Here is a 21,451-nt window from a genome sequence, read left to right on the forward strand (position 1 = left end):
ACACTAATCTTTTATTTTATTTGGTTTTTCAGTTTGGGGCCACACCTGGTGATACTCAAGGGTAACTCCTAGCTCTACACTCAGGGATTACTCCTGGCAGTGCTTGGGGGATGACATGGGATGCCAAGGATCGAATCCAGGCCGGCTCTATGCAAGGCAAATGCCTTACCTGCTGTACTATGACTCTAGCCCCGCCCCCACAACAGTTCTTTTCAAGTGGTGAGATCTGAAACTCTTACGTTTTATGAGATGACAAATTAAAAAGCAAAAGAAACATAGGCTTTTAAAATATGAATTGTATTTGCATTAATGGAAAAATCTAAGTATAGTCAAGCCATTGTTAATTGAAATAGCATTTATAAAGAGTATACAGATATCCTGACACTTACTAACATGGAGAGGCTCAATGCCAAGAGTTATTCAAAGTGTAGCATGACACTACAGTTAAAGTCAGATAACCTAAGTTCCAATCCTGACAACAGCAACTTCCCAGTGCTTGGGTGTCAGATGAAGGATCTGACCTCCCCAAAACTCAGTTTTTTCTTTTGTAAGATGGGAATGGCACTAGAGAAAACAGTATAGAATTTACTATGAAAATTAAGAGTATTTGTAAAAGCCCCCATGACTAGAGTGAAAAAAAGTTAAAGTCTAGATCTTTCTGTTTCCTTCCTTACTTCCTAGATTCCTAAGTCACCAAAAATACTTGACCCTGAGTCGGCTGAGCATTGTCCCCCTTCTCTCCCATATATATAGACAGCTATAGTGACTTCAGTTACTACCACCCATCCCCTCCTATGGTTCTCTGCATCACAACTGTATTTACTGCTTCAAAACATACAAATCATTTTGTTCAATGATTCCCTAGGGTAAAGTCCACCTCCTACTTTAGCAGAGTCATGATTCTTAGTCTGGACTAACAACCTTTTATAAGCTCAAGATTCCTTGCAAACCCGACTTCTCACTCCAGCTCTGTCCAGGAAACCCCCATGCTTAAAGCCCTCATGACCTAGACTATCAATCCCAAACTGCCTCATGTGGCATTTGAGACTCATGCTATCTTGTCTCCTCCCTCTCCATTTTCACTGTCTACTACTCCTTCTCTTCTTGTACTTGACTCCCACTTCTTGCAGTACCTGTGCCCCCCTACGATCTCACTGATCTTCAGTTTTCCGTATGCTTAGTTCCTCTCTTTGCCCAGAACGTCCTTCTCCTTAAATTGATTTGGCAAAGTCCTGCACAATGTTCAACCTCACTCAAATGTTTCGACTTCTGTGACAGTCTGTCAAGTACTGATTTATGTAGAACATTTTTCTGTTACTGCACCTGCCATGATGTAAATTATTTTTCATGTATCTGTATTCACCAGACTAATGCAAAAGTATCTGGAGTGAGGGAACTGGGAGACGGTTCCAGGATTCAATCTTGCCTAAGGCAGTCAGTCACTCAGGAAATGCTCATATTGTTAAACAGAAAGAGGCTTCCAAACTGTGGGAAAATTAAAACATAGGGGATACAATAGCAGTCTGTGACAGGGAGGAAGAAGAGGGAGGCTTCTACAACTTAAGAAATGCAAGAAATGCTGACTGCCAGAACTAAGAAAAAGAAACTCTTTTTAAGTAATTTTAACTACCATAAGTTGATTACAGTGTTTTATCGAGAATCTATAAAACTCAAAACTGTTTTTTTTCCTTTCCGAAGCTTCATTCTCTTGTGAAGTCCCCTGCTCTGTGGAATGATGGTGGGCAACTGCCTTTGCAGTTTTTGGTGATGCCAGTTTATGGCTGTTTTTCTGTTCACTGAACTGGCTCATTTCTTCAGGAGAACAAACTGTTCTGCACTGAAGCAGGAATTGGCTGGGTTCTAACAAAAAGACTCCCCTCCCTCCCCCCGACAGTGTTTTTGCAAAAGACCCAAGTCAATTTATAGCCAAGTAACAAAAGGTCAGAAAGGTTAGTCAAGCAATGGGCGCGATTCCTGTGTGTCACAGCCAATAAAGGAAATGGGTGGGATTAAAGGGTATGTAATTTTAATCTAAAATTATTTGTGCAAAACTATTATTGTAAACTATACAAAGGAACCCGTGGCTTCCAATATAAAGGATTTCCAACTATTTTTTTTTTAAGGCACAGTTACTGTTAGAAGAACTGAGATGACCTCAAATTCCTCATTTGCAAGCAGAAAATGTCAGATTTTTTCACACAAATTTAAAATTTGTTCTGCAGTCTTGAAGTCTTGAAACAAAATTTTCACATTAAAATTTAAATATCTCATTCCAAATTATTTTAAAACTCAATTCTTATGGCTAAATTTAATAAATAATTTTTGCTAAAAGACATAAAATTTACTAAAACAGTATGTTAAGAAAAAGCTCTTAATATTCCCTGTTATAGCCCTGGAGGCCCCTAAGCACCGCCAGGTATGTGCCCCTGCTGGTTTCTCCACAGTGCTGGGGTGGCCTGGAGATCCCCAGCACCACATCTTTAGGCCCTCAGATTGAGCCATCTGGCGAGTAGGCCCTGGAAGTAGGCCCCGGACTCTCTGAGCTTAGGAGGTTTCCCTTCTCCCACAAAAAAAAAAGGAAGGAAGGAAGGAAGGAAGGAAGGAAGGAAGGAAGGAAGGAAGGAAGGAAGGAAGGAAGGAAGGAAGGAAGGAAGGAAGGAAGGAAGGAAGGAAGGAAGGAAGGAAGGAAAAAAAGAAAGAAAGAAAGAAAGAAAGAAAGAAAGAAAGAAAGAAAGAAAGAAAGAAAGAAAGAAAGAAAGAAGAAAGCTCTACAAAGGCAAAAGTAATTGTGCTTTAATTATGCTAGAATTGTGACAAACTACTTCATTATTCAATGAGCATAAGAACAACAACAAAAACCTCCTGCTTCCAAAGCAGACCCAGAGAACTTACATCACCAGCTTAACCAGGAGAAGAAAGATGAGTAAGAGCCCGCATAGAAGGCCAGCCAGGCCCAAGCCTATGGGGTGGTAGAGTGACAAAGCCTTTCCAATTTTTGAAACTGTTTGAAAGTTGTTGTACATGATGTCTACAGTAATCTCCAGTTAAAATGGCCCAATGAAACACTAAATGGCTAAAACTGAACACATGTCATTGTCCAGACAAAATTGCATAACTTCTCCCTCTCCCTCCATCCCCAAGCTTCTGGCTAAGTAGGCCTAAAAAACCTGGAAGAAGCAACCAAAGGAGATGTTGGGGAGGTGGAAAAGTGAGGTGAACAGGTTAGGAAACCCTCTACTGGAAACAGAACACAGCAGCAGGGAATTTTATGAACACTGTTCAACAGAAGATGACGCCAGTCCAATATTTCCCCATTTCCAGTGTAGCAAGAACAGGAAGCCCAGGTAGACACAAACTTTCCATGAAAAAATAGGAGTTTTGTTGGAACAGCAGGCCAGTGGACAGGACCAAAAAGGACAGATTAGAAGTTCACAAATAATAGAAATGGTATAGGGAAGCACTCTCAGATCCCCAGGGAAAACTCTTCATCCAAGCAGGATAAAGACTCCCAATCCTCACCTAAAAGCACAAGTTGCATGATCTGAGAAAATTTCTGATCAGTTAACACCAGGAGGGATCTTTGAGAGCCCTAGCTTTACCAGATAAACCAAGTAGACCAAAATAGTAACAGCAGTAGCCTAAGAAGGAAGTTGTTACTGGAATGATATCCCATGAAAGTAAATCTCAATCTGTGTGCTAAATCCAAATGCTGTAACTTTCTTGTATAATAAACCAATTAAATAGCCCCCGACCCAGTCTTCTAACATAATAAATACGTAGTCTAGAACAGAATTAAAAATTATTCATCATACCAAGAATCAGGTAAACCAAAACTTGATTGAGAAAAATAAGTCAACTGACACCAACAATAGAAATAATCTGATTCTGAAATTAGCCTCAAAGGGTTTTTAAAGTGCCCAGGACAAAAATGTATAAATAATAAATTTTAAATTTTGGGGGGGAAAAATTTCATCAAAGAAATGTTATTTAAAAAGAATCTAATGAAAATAATAGACCTGAAAGATACAATAAAAGAAATCCTTGCTAAACTGCTTAATAATAGAATGGAGATGACAGAGGAAAAAAACTAGTAAGATTAAGAAGAGATCAGTAGAATTTGTTCAATATGAACAAACAGAAATCAATTGCAACCAGAGTCAAGCACTTGTGAGATAATAACAAAAGAGCCAATGGCCATATTTTCATCAGTGTCCAACGGAAGAGAAAAAAAAAAAAAGAGTATATCCTCCCCACCCTGTCTTTCTGCACGGAAAGCAGCGGCCTGGCGGCACCCACGTGGCAGACGCCATCTTCTGTGACTCCAAACCCACAGGTATTCGGTTTTTACTTTTGGGGCTCCCAGGAACTCATGGGAAGGGGGCGTAACCGGCACGCCCTCGGCCCAGATAAATCCGGAGCCGCTGAGCGCGAATCGGACCCTCTACGCCTAAAGACTTTGAATTCAGAGACTTCTTACAGCAATGCACTGGGCTATGTAATTTCTGGCAGAATTTTCCCTGGACTTTATACAGAAATCCAAAACTGCGCGGACACGGCCTCGTCCGCGCGACTTAACATTTATAATTGTCAGCAATGTGAAACGGTTCCATTTGAACAGGTCTGACTTGGGGGGGGAACTCCAAATAATAACAGTAAGTTTTTGTTGAAATATTGAAGGTTTTTAATGTAGCAGCCACCTCTGGACTGTGAACTAAGCAAAAGCCCCACACTGGCCGACGAGGCATGGCGTACACCATACTATGAGGCGCAGGAAGAGGGATGAGGGGGAAAAAGAGAAAAAAAAGGAAAAGGAAAAAGGAAAAAAAAAAAGAGAGAGAGAGAGAGTTATGTACTTGTAGCAGTGGGGCTACATATCTCTTCATTTCCAGCAATGAAAAACTAATTATCAAATGTAGTAGGTCTGTCTCTCTTGGTTGGAAACTCCAACAACTATAGTGAGTTTTGTGTTGAATTATGGAATGTAATCAAGGTAAAGAAAAAATGAAGTGAAATTCATTAGTTATACAGTAGGGGGTAGGGGGTGGGGGCGGGGGGTATACTGGGGTTTCTGGTGGTGGAATATGGGCACTGGTGAAGGGATGGGTGTTTGAATATTGTATAACTGACATATAAACCTGAGAACTTTGTAACTTTCCACATGGTGATTTAATAAAAAGTTTTTAAAAATAAATAAATAAATAAATAAATAAAAATTTAAAAAAAAAAGAGTATAAAAAGATGCTTCAAAAACATATTGCCTGAAAGTATATAAAGGACCAAACATGATAACCTCTCAGTATCTGCAGTGCAAACCATAATGCCCCAAAGTAGAGACAGAATATGGGGAATATTGTCTGCCATGGAGGCAGGGGGAGGGTGGGAAAGACAGGAGTAGACTGGGGATATTGGTGGTGGTGAATGTGCCCTGGTGGAGGGATGGGTGTTTTATCATTGTGTGATTGTAACTCAGACATGAAAGCTTGTAACCATATCTCATGGTGAATCAATAAAATATATATATATACATATATATATATTGCCCGCTCAAGCAAGTCGATGAACAATGGGATGACAGTGATACAGTGATATATTGCCTAAAACTTTCCCAAACTCAACGAAAGACATAAACCTATAGACTCAAAAAGCTGGATAGGGCCAGGCATGTAGCTCAGTCATTAGACCAATGTGTGGGGGGAAAGAAACCTGTATTCATTGCTGTGGGGAATATTGACTGGTCCAACCTTTTTAGAAAACAAACACATCTCACACAAAAACTAGGAATTTAACTTTCATATTACCCAGCAATTCCGTTTCTTGGCATCTATTCCAAAAGGCTCCAAATCTCTATTCAGAAAAGACATTTGCACTCCCATGTTCACTGCAGCACTGTTCACAACAGCCAAAATCTGGAACCAACCCATGTCCAAGAACAGATGACTAGATAAAGAAATGTGGTATATATACACAATGAAATACTACTTGGCTTTAAGAAAAGATGAGATCATGCAATTTTCTGGTACAAGGATAGATCTGGAGAGTATCATACTGAGTGAAGTTAGTCAGAAGGAGAGGGAGAGACACAGAATGATCTCCCTGGTACCCGAGATATTAAGAAATATAGTACTGGGGCAAGAAATATAGTACTGGGGCTACAGCAACAGAAGAGTGGGAAGGCACTTGCCTAGCATGTGACCAACCCGGGTTTGGTCCCTAACATCCAATGTGGTCTCTCATATACCTCCAAGAGTAATTTCTAGTGCAGAACCAGGAGTAACTCCTGAGCATCACTGGGTGTAGCCCCAAAAGCAAAATAAATAAATAAACATTTTACAGAAGTCACAAATGCCCAAAGACTGAGAACTGGTTTTCTGTAGGAAGCTTATACCACAGGAAGGGATGAAGGTGGAGGCCAGGGGCTCACTGGGACAATGCAGGAAAGTATACAATCTGGGAGAGTACATGGTACTGGAACATTTCATGCATGAAACCCTACCATAAACAGTTTTGTAAACTATGGTGCCTAAAGCCATAATCCCTAAAGTAGAGAGAGAGTATGGGGAATATTGTCTGCCACAGAGGCAGAGGGAGGGTGGGAAAGGGGGGGTATACCCGAGATATTGGTGGTGGGGAATGTGCACTGGTGGAGGGATAGGTGTTTGATCATTGTGAGACTGTAACCCAAACATGAAAGCCTGTAACTTTCTCACGGTGATTCAATAAAATTAAAAATAAAAAAAAAATCATGTAGCACTCACAAAAATAAATAAATAATAACGATAAAAAAACTATGGTGCCCAAAATAAATTTTAAAGAAAAGATTACAAACACCCATAAAACTATAACGGGTTCAATTTTAAACAAATGAAAATAATGATTAAAAACATAAATGGCAAGCAAAAAATAAAAAAGAATGTCCACGTGAAGTTTGTTAAAGAGAAAGGGCATCTAAAGAATAGGAAAGGAAGAATACAAGCATATTCAATGGGATAGTCTTATGATTTTATAAATTATGTTTTATGAATGAAATAAAAACCATAGCAATATCTGATATTCAAGATAATTTTTTTTTTTTGCTTTTTGGGTCACACCTGGAGATGCACAGGGGTTACTCCTAGCTCTGCACTCAGGAATTACCCCTGGCGGTGTTCAGAGACCATATGGGATACTGGGAATCGAACCCCGGTCGGCCTCGTTCAAAGCAAACACCAAACTCGCTTTGCTATTCCTCCAGCCCCCTCAAGATAATATTTTTTAAAGGGGGTATAAAGAAACCTCGCTTGAAGTCTCATTTCACTTACAGTGGTAAAATGTTGATACCAGAAGATTGTAAGTCATATATGTACAGTATAATACCCAGAGAATTACTTAGAGTGATCTGTGGCTACACTAAAAACAATAACAACAACAACAACAAAACTACAAGGGCCAGAACCAGAATGACAGTATAGCAGGAAGGGCATTAATTTTGTATACAGCAACCAAGGTTTGATCCCCAGAATTCCATATGATCTCCTGAGTGCTGAGCCAGAAGTAACCCCTATGCATCGCTGGGTGTGACCCCCCCACCAAAAAAAAAAAAGTGTTGGAGTGCATCCTTGGCCCAGGGTTGCATCCTTGGCAACACATGGTCCCTGAGCACTGCTAGGTGTGAACCAAAGGAAGAAAGAAAATATTAATAGCTATTTAAAACATTAGATATGTCAATAGCTATTTTTAATAATCTTCATGAATAATTTTAACAGCAAAATATTTAAGATATTGCATTTTATAAGAAATGATAATTACTAAATTTTTTAAAGTATATGTGTGTGCAAAGCTTTATATATATATCATACTTTCATCTTGTACATAAACAATTCTTTATTTTTTATTTTTAGGCCACACCTGGTGATGCTCAGGATGTTATTCCTGGCTCTATACTCAGGGATCACTCCTGACTGTGCTCAAGGGACCATATGGGATGCTGGGAATTGAATCTGAATGGCCGCATGCAAAGCATATCTCTCTGATATAGCATGACCGCTGGCATAACCAGAGATATGCTTACCCACTATGCTTTCTCTCCAACCCCACAATTCTTAAACAAATGCCTGAAAAGAATGTGGTCAAGGGGCTAGATAGCTTAGATGTTGGAGCAGATGCCTAGTGTGTGCAAGCTCCCAAGTTCCACTGCTGGCACCACATGCCCAAACACTGCTGGGACCCTAAGCATTACTATAGGATCCCCCCATAAAATGCTACCAAGGGGGGCCCCAAGGAATGAGCACGTACTTTGCATGCAGGAGGCTGGGTAATTTAATGTACATAGTCCCCGAAGCACAGAGCCACGAGTAACCCCTAAGCACTGCCAGGTGTGGCCCCAAAATCAAAAGAAAACTGAAAAAAAACTTATCAAAGAATAACAGGAATCTCATTTATCTTCATTATACTTTCCTGTCTTTTTAAAGATGATCTACCATAAGAATAAATAGCTTTTAAAATTATAAAATACATTGTTTCAATTAAAGCACTGCCTGAGAGGAGAAACTAATGTTTATCATTAGTAACTATCATTAACATGGATCTTTCTGGTAAATTGGTTGTTGACCTCTTCCTTGCTCCCCTGAGGTCCAGAGGCAGAAGGGTAGAGGACCCAGTAAATGTTCTCTTTATAAGTTTTGGGCATGGGACCCAGGAGTTTCAGAGAGAAGGCTTGGTTTAAACCAAAATAGAAGTTTACCTGTATTTAATTATAGAATTTTTAAGCCTCGTAACATATTTCTTATGTTAGTTTCCTTCTAATAGTGTTGGAAAACTTTTCCTGGGTACTTCATATGTTTAATTTAGATTATTTTGAAGCTATATTTGGTGCCTTTAATTTTAAAACCTACCCCTCCTCCTAGCCACTCGTTTTGGGCTCTGATATTGAAGATACTTTGGAAAGACACAGGGGTTTGCTTAGTGCCTATGGCAATCAGAAATGTGTTTACCAAGGAATAGTAAGCTCTAAAAGGCATAGCACGCCAGCTGGCGTATCCAGAGAGAGCCAACTCTTCTCTATTGCTGCCTGGACACTTCTCCCTTCCAGAACTTAATCTCTCGGGTCAGATTCCAAGTTGAATCCCAAAGCAGTGGTCCAACCAATTATACTAATGCTAACTAACTTGATTCTGCAACATGGTTTGTAAACATTTTTTGCCTCATAGCTATGTCTTCAAGTCTTAAGTTGATACAATGACTGGTTCTGAAGTATCAGTTTTTCTGTGTAAAGAGTAGTACAGGAGATAGATGAATGATATTCATCAGACAGAAAAATAAAAGCATTGGTTAGTAACTAATTTAGAAAACTCATTCCTTCTAACCCAGCAGGGTATATGAATAAATTATCAGTTTTTCAAAGTATTTTTGCAAAACAAACTCTGCATTCATCAGAACTTTGCAGTATATGATCCCAATTCCCTTCTAGCTACAAGTCATCCAATTTGATGCTATCCATCTATTACTGAACTCTGTTTCTCTTTGTACCAAGCATCTTCTGCATTTTGGAGCTTTCTCCTCCCCATCTTTGCTTTCAGAATCCAGCTCATCAAATGTGACACCTGCCACCAGCATTCTTTGGTTCTCCTCGACGTTACCAGTTTGTTTTTCTGACATCCCAAGCCTGCTGTAAGGTATTTCAGTAGCATATACATTACATATCACATTGTGACATTTGGATGCTTGTGTTAACATGGGTTCTTCTCTTCTGGATTATCAACTTTTTGAGGTGTCAGGGATTATATGTTTATCTTCACGTTCTCTGTGTCTTCAACTGAGTTTGCTAACAGTGATGAGTCCATTTCCAGCCACTCTATATGTATTAACAAGTTTCTTATTAGAACCCAATGAAGGACACTACCTCCTCCCCATGGAGGGCACTTACCTCCACCTCTGGCTTTTCATTTACAGAAAGCAAGACACAAATATATGCTTAAGATTTTGCCCAAAACCTCAACAGAGGTCAGGTTAGTAGCTGAACCCAGTTAATAAGAAGTCAGAACTGTGTTTTGGAGGTGGTTGTTTTCAAACCCAGGTCCTCACCTGTGACACTTGTGCACTACCACTGAGACACTTCTTTGATTTCAGGAATCAGGATGCCTAAGCACTAATTGATCATAGAAAATATTTTATAAGTCCATGAACTTTAATGGCAGCTAGAATTTATTTGAACATCAGTCATGATGCAGGGGCTGGGTGAACTGTTACATATGTTTATCATCTTAATCTTCAAAAAAGTCCCACAACTCCCACCGCTGAGATGTGATCCCGGCGGCCGCACGCATGTGCGGCCTCTCCGCAGCTGCACAAGCGTGAATCCAGACCCAGCAAAACCTCTTTCGGCATGGGCAACTCCTCGCAGAATGTCTCCAGCCTGAGAACTAAGCCTCGGCCCCGTGCCCGCCCAGGAGGGGAAAGGTATTTCTCTCTCTCGCCTCTTTCTCTCCGGGGATGAAGGGCGCGGTGGCCGCCATATTAAGACGACCACAGATTGGGTTTTCAAGCCTGTAATTATCTAATATCTGGAAGAAATCTCCCTGGACTTCTTGTTAAAGTACAGAAATTCAAAACCGCGCGGCGCAGTAGCGGCCGCACGACCTTATTTGTCTTCACAGTAGGTCTGTATCTAGTGGGGTACTCCTAACAACAATAGGTTTGTGTTGAAATATTGAATGTAACCAAAGTAAACAGAATGTAAAATGAAACTTATCAGATACAAGGTAGGGGGTGGGGGGGTGGGATGGGAGGTTTACTGTGTGGGTTTTTTTTTTTTTTGGTGGTGGTATATGGGCACTGGTGAAGGGATGGTTGTTTCAGCATTGTATAACTGAGACCTAAGCCTGAAAGCATTGTAATCTTCCACACGGTGATTTAATAAAATAAAATTTAAAAAAAAAACAAACAACAAAAAAAAACCAAAAAAGTCCCACAAGGCATTTGCTACTATTATTCCACAAATGAGGAAACTGAGGTTCAATGGATTTGGGACTAAGTTATTTGTACTAGGCAACACTATAGTGTATGTTTAGTATGTGTTTACAGGTAAGTGAGCGTGGAGATAAATAGCACTAGGGCAGGGTAGGGAAACACACTAGCCTATACTGAGTGCTTTCCATTTTTCTCCCAACATTTTATCATAAAAATTTCAAATCTACTGTAGAGTGAAGGAGTTGAATTAGTTTAATACCAAGCAACCTCAATGAAGACAGATTTTTTTGTCCTCTCATTTTTTGGAGGGGAATAGCTTTCCTAGAGCCTAGCTGCTCTTACATTAACACAGAGTTCTCTCCTAACTTCAAGGCATCTGGGGAACAGAATCTCTATCCATTTGATGACTGAGGAATATATTTAGAGTTTGTAAGAAAGTTTTTCAGCCTGAATCTGTGAGTATCCAACTTTGCAATAATTAGGGTGTTTACTCCAAACCAGTGTGGCAAAAGTCTCCCTGAACAGAGATGTAGTTCGCATCCTATCCTATGAACCTTCCTACATTCCATGCAGGAAGAAGACTCTTGTCCCTCTGCAATAGGCTTCATTCAAACATGCTATAAATCCCTGGCTTTTAAGGTTTTTCTGTTAGTAAGTATTTAATTTGGTTGCTTCCTAATGGCTAAAAGGGAACTTTTATCAACAGATGCCTCCAAAGGACTGCTTGGCTGTGCTTATCTCCCTATGGCTGTAGACAAACTTTTAGGCCATTTTGGCCTTAACTCTTCAGAGAAGAGAGAGTATTTCAAGAGAATTCCAGTAAATCTAATATAAGCAATATCTTTGGACCATGATTCTTAATGAGAAGAATCTTGCATTGGCTAATTTTCTTCCCAGTTGACCTCATAACATTTTCTAAAAAATTTCATTAGAATAGCTTTTAATACTATTGCATCCTTTAGAAAGGTCTATGAAATTCAACGTATCAGGAAACAAGTCTAGAGGGAACACCTTATACAGAAGGTCATTAACATTTACCCTCTCAAACTACTTAACTTTAAGCTTTTTTTCCCATGTTCATGTCAGTTTCTAACCAGAACAAAATAGTTTAATTCCATAACAGTATTTTACTTTTTAAAAAATATTAGATATCCATAAAATATAAATGTTGTAATTTTTCCAAGACTTTTTTACTTTGAGCTAATTTTAGACTTACAGAAAAGTACAAAAGCAGAGAAGTTTCAACCATGTATCCCTGGCCTAGTTTTCTCTAACATTAACATCTTATACAACAATAATACAAAACCAGACATTTGTGTTTAAACAACTATTAACTAAACACAAGATCTTTCTCAAATTGTACATGTGCTCTACTAGTCTTTGGCTATCCCAAAATTCTATCTATTATCACCATTATGCTTAGTCATCATTCCTTGTATCCTGCAGCCTATAACGGTTGCTTGATTTCTACTTTACACTCATGTACTTAACACATGGTGAGGGGGGGTGGGGGAGGGAGATTGGGGCCACATCCAGTGGTGCTCAGGAGTTATTCCTGGCTGTGTGTTCAGGGATCATTCCTGGCAGTGCTCAGGAGACAAGATGAGGTGCCAGGGATTGAACCCAGGTAGGCTGTGTGCAAGGCAAATGTCCTTCCCACTGTATTATTGCTCTGGCCCTGTATTTTACACATTTTAAGAATATTAATCAATTATCTTATTGGGTATTCATTTATTTGGGTTTGCCTGATGTTTTCTCATAATTACACCATTATAATAATTTGTAAATTTTTTAAAAGAGAAAACAGTAAGTACTTAAAGGAACCTTTACCTCCTACTTTAACCTTTAACCCCAAAAGATTTATCCAAGTCAGAATTCCTTATTCCTTATTGGGGCCGGAGCGATAGCACAGTGGGTAGGGCGTTTGCCTTGCACGCTGCCGGCCCGGGTTCGATCCCTGGCATCCCATATGGTCCCCCAAGCACCGCCAGGAGTAATTCCTGAGTGCAAAGCCAGGAGTAACCCCTGAGCATCGCTGGGTGTGACCCAAAAAGAAAAAAAAAAATTCCTTATTGCTTTGAAAAAAAAAGTCACATAACATAACTATGTCTATGCTTTTTTTTAAAAGAAAATGTCAACTGTTCTTTTCAATTAAAAATTCATTTCAGGGGGCCGGAGCAATAGCACAGCGGGTAGGGCGTTTACCTTGTACGTGGCCGACCTGGGTTCGATCCCCGGCATCCCATATGGTCCCCCAAGCACTGCCAGGAGTAATTCCTGAGTGCAAAGCCAGGAGTAACCCCTGAGCATCGCTGGGTGTGACCCAAAAAGCAAAAAAAAAAAAAATTCATTTCAGGGGCTGGAGTGATAGCACAGTGGGTAGGGCATTTGCCTCGCAAGCAGCCAACCCAAAGTTTGATTCCCAGCATCCCATATGGCCCCCCAAGCACTGCCAGGAGTAATTCCTGAGTGCATGATCCAGGAGTAACCCCTGTGCATTGCCAGGTGTGACCCAAAAAGCAAAGAATAAATAAATAAATAAATAAATAAATAAATAAATAAATAAATAAATAGATTCATTTCAACTATGTTGCTCTTGGAGTTAGGTTACATGGATAGAAACTAGCTTTTATTTTTCTCCTTCCATTACGGTTTTACTAGCTTTTATTCACTTTCACTTTCAGAGACTATTTCTTTACCTACACCCATTAAATATCAGAGTATAAGTTTTTTGCCTCAGGTTCTTTTTTTAAATGTTTTAAGCCAACATGTTCTCCTAGACTTACTCTGGAAAAATAAAGTAAGGCTTTCAGTGAAAAAAAAGTGACATAGCTAGAACAATGCAAAGGCATTCATATCACTTTTTAAAATTTTTTATTTGCTTTGTTTTTGTTTTTGGGCTACACATAGCAGTGCTCAGAGATTACTCCTGGCTCTGTGCTCAGGGATCACTCCAGACAAGGCTTGAGGAACCATATGGGAGCCAGGGATCAAAGCACGTTGGCTGTGTGTAAGGCAAGTGCCCTTACCCACTGTGCTATTGCTCTGTCCCCTTAATTTAAAACAAGCACCACTCTTGGTTTTTCAGATTTTAATTTTAAGATTTTATTAAGGACGTTAATACCTATCAATATTAATGCATTCCATTATGTTCTCTGCTCAACTGTTTCTCCTCCTTAATGCCCTCAGTAGGTTGATAAATAAATTCATGTCTTATTAATACCTATATGCAGATATAGGCGTTATATGGTCATTTATCTTAATTTTGGCTGCTTAAAATATTTTTATAATTTTGGAATAGATTGATTTAAGTTATTGCGTTATAGATGAGATAATAACCCATGTCAATAATATGTTAAAATGACTGCATTATTTTGTTTTGCTTTAGCTAAAAATTTTGTGGGGGACACCCAGCTGTACCCAGGGCATACTCTCAGCTCTATGCTCAGGGATCATTTCTGGCAAGTATGAAGGACCGCATGGGATGCCAGGGATTGAACCTGGGTCAGTCACATGCAATGCAAATGTCCTACCCATTGTACTACCACTCAACCTATGAGGTTATAATTTTTTTAGCAAAATTACCACAGAAATGTTGTGTTCTTTCTCCATGCATCACATCATGATTTTAATTTGTCTAATTACTAGTGAGGTTGATCTTAATCATTTGATTAAGGTTCCTTCTCCACTGTGGACATCTTTTCTTTAAACATAGCAAACATCTTCAATGAGTTTGAGACGTGCAAAATCTGTGAGAGTTTCTTAAATAATTACTGGTAGTCACAAGCCTACTCATTTTTCCTTAAAAATTTTGAGACTGGTGCTGGAGTGATAGCATGCGGCCGACCTGGGTTCGATTCCCAGCATCCCATATGACCCCCCAAGCACCGCCAGGAGTAATTCCTGAGTGCATGATCCAGGAGGAACCCCTGTGCATCACCGGGTGTGACCCCCCCCCCAAAAAAAAAACCTTGAGACTGACAGAAAAGAATCTTGAAACCTAGCTGCTCGCTGCAGAGATGCCTCCAGAATTTGCAATAAATCAATTTCACCAGACTACTCCAGACAGGAACAGGTTCTGTCCCTTCACCTGCCCCCTAGGAATCCCAGCGGCTGCCATCTTCCAAAACCCAGTGAAAAGCCCAGGAGCAGTAACCACAAATGCCAGGCCTCACGGGATAAGGGAGGAGCTGATCCTTCCCATCCCTTCACCCTTATAGGACTCTAAGATAACTCCCACCAACTGCTCCGGCTGCTAATGTCCCTTAAGGGCTGTGATCAGAGACACACAAAAGAATCTCGGAACTGAGCAGCTTGCTGCAGAGATCTCTCCAGACTCTAATTATTAAAATTTTAGAATTTCAGGAGTGCGCAGCCACGTGGCCACATGACATCATAATTCATAACAAGCAATACAAAACAAATTGCCTAGTATTGCCTTTTAGGCAGGTTTGAGTGGGAAAATTCCAAAAAATTCCAAATAATAATGGTGGGAATGGTGTCGAAATATTGAATGTAATGAAAGTAGAGAGAGAGTATTGTGGAAATTGTCTACCACACAGGCAGGGGAAGGGTTGGGATGGGCGGGTGGTGGGGAATACTGAGAACTTTGGTGATGGAAAATGTGCACTGGTAAAGGGATGGGTGTTTGATCATTATATGACCAAAACTCAAACCTCAAAGCTTTGTAACGGTATCTCACGGTGATTCAACAAAATACAAAACAAAACCTTTGGGACTAGTATATATGACTTCCCCTTACTATTCTGTCATGCAAGCACTCTACCTTTTTGTTAGTTCAGTTTTATTTTTAGTCTATAAAAAACAACATTATTTCATTATAAAAAAAATCATGGAGGGGCCAGAGCGATAGCACAGCGGGGAGGGCATTTGCCTTGCACGAGGCTGACCTGGGTTCGATCCCCAGCATCCCATATGGTCCCCCAAGCACTGCCAGGAGTAATTCCTGAGTGCAAAGCCAGGAGTAACCCCTGAGCATCGCTGGGTGTGACCCAAAAAGAAAAAAAATCATAGAACAACTCATAACTACCTTTAGAGATTGGTATTTGTTATAAACTGAATGTTTATGCCTCTCACTCTCCAAAAACATCATGTTGAGGGAAATGGAGTATATAGGGGGTAGGGCATTTGCCTTGCACACAGCCAACCTGGGTTTAATTCCTGGCATCCCATATGGTCCCCTGAGCACTACCAGGAGTAATTCCTGATTGCAGAGTCAGGAGTAACCTCTGAGCATTACTGGGTGTGGTGTTTCTAGAACTGACACCTCATTTGCTTGCTACTCTTGGGTAGTGTTTGCCAGCTCTTCAATCATAAAGGTTGAAGGCAGGGGCACAACTCCTTTATCTTTGTGTCACTTGTACTTCGCTCACACTCTGGCTCAGAGTGAAGCCTTAGCAGTGGTTAACTGATTGAATCTAGAAGAGCAAAATAATGACTAATCCGGCTGAAGCCTGGAAGAATTAGTATAACTCACAGAACAACTGTAAATGTTAAGGGAAAAAAAATAATGGGTAAATAAGCAATAGAAAAAGAGATATACCAAAACAGGGAGAAACTGCATCTCCTTATATGGAAAGAAAGTTCCTGCTTTTGCTTTGATGATAATAAGCAGAGAAAGAAATATTTTTAGCACTATGAATAAAAGAGTTCACCTTTAAAATCTGTTTAAAAGTTAAAAGGAAATAACATTCTATAAAACAGAAAGTTCAACAGAAAAGTCAACAAGAGATACAAAAATTAAGAAACAAACACTATATAGAAGAATAAATGTAAAAGCAACCTTTAATTAAAAAATAGAAATTAACGCATTATAGAATTTTCAAGATTAGTTGAACAGAAAACAAAATTCAATAATATTCTACCTGCAAGAGGTAACCTCTAAAGTAATGGTAGTGGTGTTAAAAAACATAACAAAATCATGACATATCTATAGATTATGGGGTCACTGTCACTGTCATCCCGTTGCTCACCGATTTGTTCGAGCAGGCACCAGTAATGTCTCTCATTGAGAGACTTATTGTTACTGTTTTTGGCATATCCAATATGCACGGGTAGCTTGCCAGGCTCTGCCACTCGGGTTCGATACTCTCGGTAGCTTGCCAGGCTCTCCAAGAGGGGCAGAGGAATCGAACTTAGGTTGGCCGCGTGAAAGGTGAACGCCCAACTGCTGTGCTATCACTCCAGCACACAATTAGCCATAATTATAAACAATCTAGAAACACTTGAAATTAAGAGAGTTAGGTATTTTGAAAGCAAAACCCAAAAGCATTGGAAAGCGTTCCAAGAAATTAGCAGGAGCTATCTATGAGAGGGGAACTGATAACCTGAGAAACAGGACCACGTTAAAAACTGGCTTTCCACTACATCCTTTCTGAAAAAAACCATTTTAAAATTTATTTTCGGGAGAACACCCAGTGGTGCTTGTGGACCATATGTTCTGCCAGGGATCAAATAGGGGTTGGCTACATGCAAGGCAGGTTCCTTATCTCCCGTACTATGTATCCAGCCACCCTTTAATTGCATTTCTCTGCACTTCTTTTTGTTTTGTTCTGTTGGGGAGCATACCCGACAGTTTTCAGAAGTTACTCTTAACTCTACACCCAAGTATCACCCCTGGAAGTGCTCGGGGAACTATACAGTGTGCCAAGGGCTGAATCCGGAATGGCCCTGTGCAAGGCAAACACCCTAGCCACTGTGTTATCACTCCATTCCTTATGTACTTGTGAAGTTTCTACATTTCACTTAAAGTTTCTGTAGAGACTAAAAGTGATACACTGATAAATTTAATTATAAGAAAGGAAATGCATGAAGTTGTAACAAACAGAACATAGAGTTAAACAATAAGAAATATGGGGATACTATGAGTGTTAATAAACTTGGATAAAACTAGACAGTTTGGGGCTGAAGAGAGAGTACAGCAGGTATGGTGCTTGTAGGTACAGCAGGTAGAACCCCTAAGCACAGCACCAAGTAGTAGGCCTAAGCAGCACAGAATGTGGCCCCAAAACAAACAAAAGGGTAAATGTGTACGTAAAGACTTAGGGATTACAAACTTATTGTTATTGATAAGCCAAGAAACTTGTTAAAATTCAAAAACATACTCTATCCAGAAAACATACCTTTTCCTTAGTTCATTGTTTTCTCCAGTTTCTCTCTTCTCTTCATGCAGCCCTGTGTGCATCTTTAAAGGTTCACTTATTGCTTTTGGAGATGCAATTCAGTCCTATAAAAGCAGAAGAATATGACTTTCATGAGAAAAGAAATAAAGAATATTCTAGGAAGCTAATTCAATCATCAATTTCCTAATTAATTTTCACTGGAACTACACACAAGCAGAAAACCAAGAAGTCGATAACAATAAAGTGAATAAAATTTAAACTAATAATTTTACATTAAAACTGCTAGTAGACACTGAAAATACAAATATAAATAAGACAAACTCAATAACTCTGGTAATAAATCAGAACAAAGACTGGGCAATAATACAGGGGTTAAGGCATATGCTTTGCATGTGGCCGACCCCCTCTAGTTTGGTTCCTGGCACCGTATAAAGCCCTGAGCATCTTGGGTGCCACCCTGGAGGTCCCCAGCACCTCCAGAGCGGCCCAAGCAATCCCCACCATCACAAGGTTCAGGTAGCACCAAACCCTCAGGCCCCACAATGAAGAGTCAGCCTGGTTGGCTAAGAATACGAGGCAGGGGCCTCTCAGAAAAAAAAAAATCAGAACATGATGATTAAAATATGCAAAAAAAAAAAAGGGAAGGTGGGTTGAGAGATAATATAGCAAGCAGGGAACTTGCCTTGCACACAACTGACCCAAATTTGATTCCTGGCATTCCACATGGTCGCACCAAACCTGCCAGGAGTGATTCAAGTGCAAAGCCAAAAGTAATTCCTGAGCAACATGGGATGTGGGTCTAACAACAAAGCAAAACCAAATAATAATCTGCAAAACAAAAAAACATGCCTCCCAAGCAGTAAGAGAGCCTAGAAGCCACTCCCAGAGACACTCAGTTCTACTGTGTAAGCCTAAAGGTTCAGTGCAGGGGCCCTGCAATGCTGAGGCACTCGGGCTGCCCCCTGAGGCACCAGAGATCATGCAGTACTGAGGATGGACTCAAGACCCTGAATATTTGGCAAGTGCTATAGCCCTTTGGCTCTCTTCAGAACCCTAAAATCTGTAGAAAACTTTTTACACTTTTCCACAGATAAGTATAACAGAAATAACAAAAATAACTGATGTATGTGTGTGGTCTTACAACTTCAAGGATGCAAACCTTTAATGATGTGTTATATTTTGACACTCTTCTGTTCAAGGACCTGAGGTTTACCTGGCATTGATTCTAGACGTACAAACAATGGTCTAAATTAAGAACTGGATGTTGAAAGGTGAAGTGACATGCATGATACCTCTGTAAACCACAGTGCCTAAAAGGAAAAAGTACTTGCCATAGAGATAGGTAGTGGGGGGCGGGGGAGAGAGAGAAACTGGCGACATGGGTGGAGGGAAGGGAATACTGGTAGAGATAGTGCTCAAACATTGTATGACTAAAACTCAATCATGAACAACTTTGTAACTCTGTATCTCATGGTGATTCAATAAATTTAAAAAAATTAAAAATTAAAAATGGTCTAGACTATAGAGTTTCAGGTCAAGAAACCATGTTATTATTTTTTTTTTCTTTTTGGGTCACACCCAGCGATGCTCAGGGGTTAATCCTGGCTCTGCACTCAGGAATTACTCCTGGCGGTGCTTGAGGGACCATATGGGATGCCGGGGATCGAACCCGGGTTGGCCACGTGCAAGGCAAACACCCTACCCGCTGTGCTATCGCTCCGGCCCTGAAACCATGTTATTGTTAACATCTTTCTCTTGACATGACCATTACCTCTATGTTTGTCCCGTTCTCTCCAATGTCAATGATAAGTACACTTATATCTGCATCAATTAATGAAATAGTAACTGTTTCAACCAGTCACAAAAACAGCTTCACACAATTTTAAGATTACTTGAGCAACAACTAAGAAACCAATGTTTTTGTGTTCTCTTTTTTCAAAGAATTCTCTTTGGTTAAGATGCTATTGGCAGTAAAAATGCTACATGTCAGAGGGTATTAGACCTTCTACCAGATATCACAAAAATCTTCCCAACTTTATGGTAACAAAAGCAATAATAATTTTAAACTTGGTATTCATATTTACCTACAACTTCAGTTGTAACATTTATTACTGCTATAATTATCAGATTCCCCTCCTTTTTGGAGGGGCCCACACCTGGAGGTACTCAGGGATGACTCCTGGTAGGCTCAGAAGACCATAGGGGATGCTGGGGGTCAAGGCTGGGTTGGCTGGCATGCAAGGCAAATGCACTGCCCATTGTACTATGGCTTCGGCTTCCAAATCCTTCCATTTTTCAGACTGTAAAATTCTCCCACTTTCAAGCAAGCCACATATTATTTTACTCTCTGGGTTAGATATTGGAGTACCAAAAGCTGTGGGTTCAACCTCCCACAGGACAGTCAGCTTTGATTCACATCTACAAACTGTCAGCCTAGATGCTTGCACCAGGTGAGAGTGTGTGAGACAAGAAGCTTAAATACACCTGGTGGAGAAACGTAACACCGGGGCAAAGACATTAGTTTCATTCATAAAGAAAAGCTTCAGAGCACTTCTATCTTCCTAAGAAATAAGCTCTTTTCAGTCTCAGATTTTCTGCTGGAATCTAACCTAAAGACTCTCACTCGAGAAACAAGACAGGTATATAATAAAATAGAAAACTGAAGACTGGAGGATAGTGCAGCGGGTAAGGAGCCTGCCTGATACACTGATGATCCCGGACACCACATATGGTCCCCTGAGCTCTGCCAGCAGTGATCCAAGTGCAAAGCCAGAAGTCCTGAGATCAGGTGGATGTGCACCTGCCCCCCACACCCCAACAACCCCAGTGCCAAAAAAAAAAGGAAGGAAGAAAGAAAGAAAGAAAAGAAAAAAAGAATTAAAAAAATTAAGGTTTTTAGTTTTTGGATAAACTCTGCCTGATTGAAAACAGAACTTTCTTATTCTTGATAATTCCACTGACAATAAAAGGCACTTGTGATGTTCTTAGTCACAGAAATCTCTAGTAGTGCAACATAGCAAACCATGAGGAAAATCTTACTTCAATTTCATATATATTTTTTTAGACTCCTTAAAGTTTTCTTTAGTTTTCAGAAAACCAACGTCTGCTCTATCTCCAAATACCATGAAGTTGCTTTTAAAATGCTTTTTCAAAGTAAATGAGAAACTAACCATTATCAATCTAGATCACATTTTAAAAACAATTCGGGGATAGGGGGAGTGACAGCATAGTGGGTAGGGCATGTGCCTTGCACATGGCTGACCCAGATTCGAACTGGCATCCCAAACAGTCCTCCCGGAGCATTGCCACGAGTGATTCTTGAGTGCAGAGTCAGGAAAAACCCTTGAGCACTGCCAGGTGTGGCC

The 21,451-nt window shown here is 40.1% G+C and overlaps 1 protein-coding gene across 1 annotated transcript in view; it reads right to left on the minus strand.

The window, feature by feature from the left end:
- ZHX3 (zinc fingers and homeoboxes 3) overlaps positions 1 to 21,451 on the minus strand; it is a 114,101-nt gene that overhangs the window by 49,295 nt on the left and 43,355 nt on the right. The window contains 1 exon segment of the mRNA XM_055138962.1: positions 18,087 to 18,190. The gene's annotated coding sequence lies outside the window, so the exon portion shown is untranslated.

Source organism: Sorex araneus, chromosome 5 (genome assembly GCF_027595985.1).
Source record: "Sorex araneus isolate mSorAra2 chromosome 5, mSorAra2.pri, whole genome shotgun sequence".
Classification (NCBI taxonomy): domain Eukaryota; kingdom Metazoa; phylum Chordata; class Mammalia; order Eulipotyphla; family Soricidae; genus Sorex; species Sorex araneus.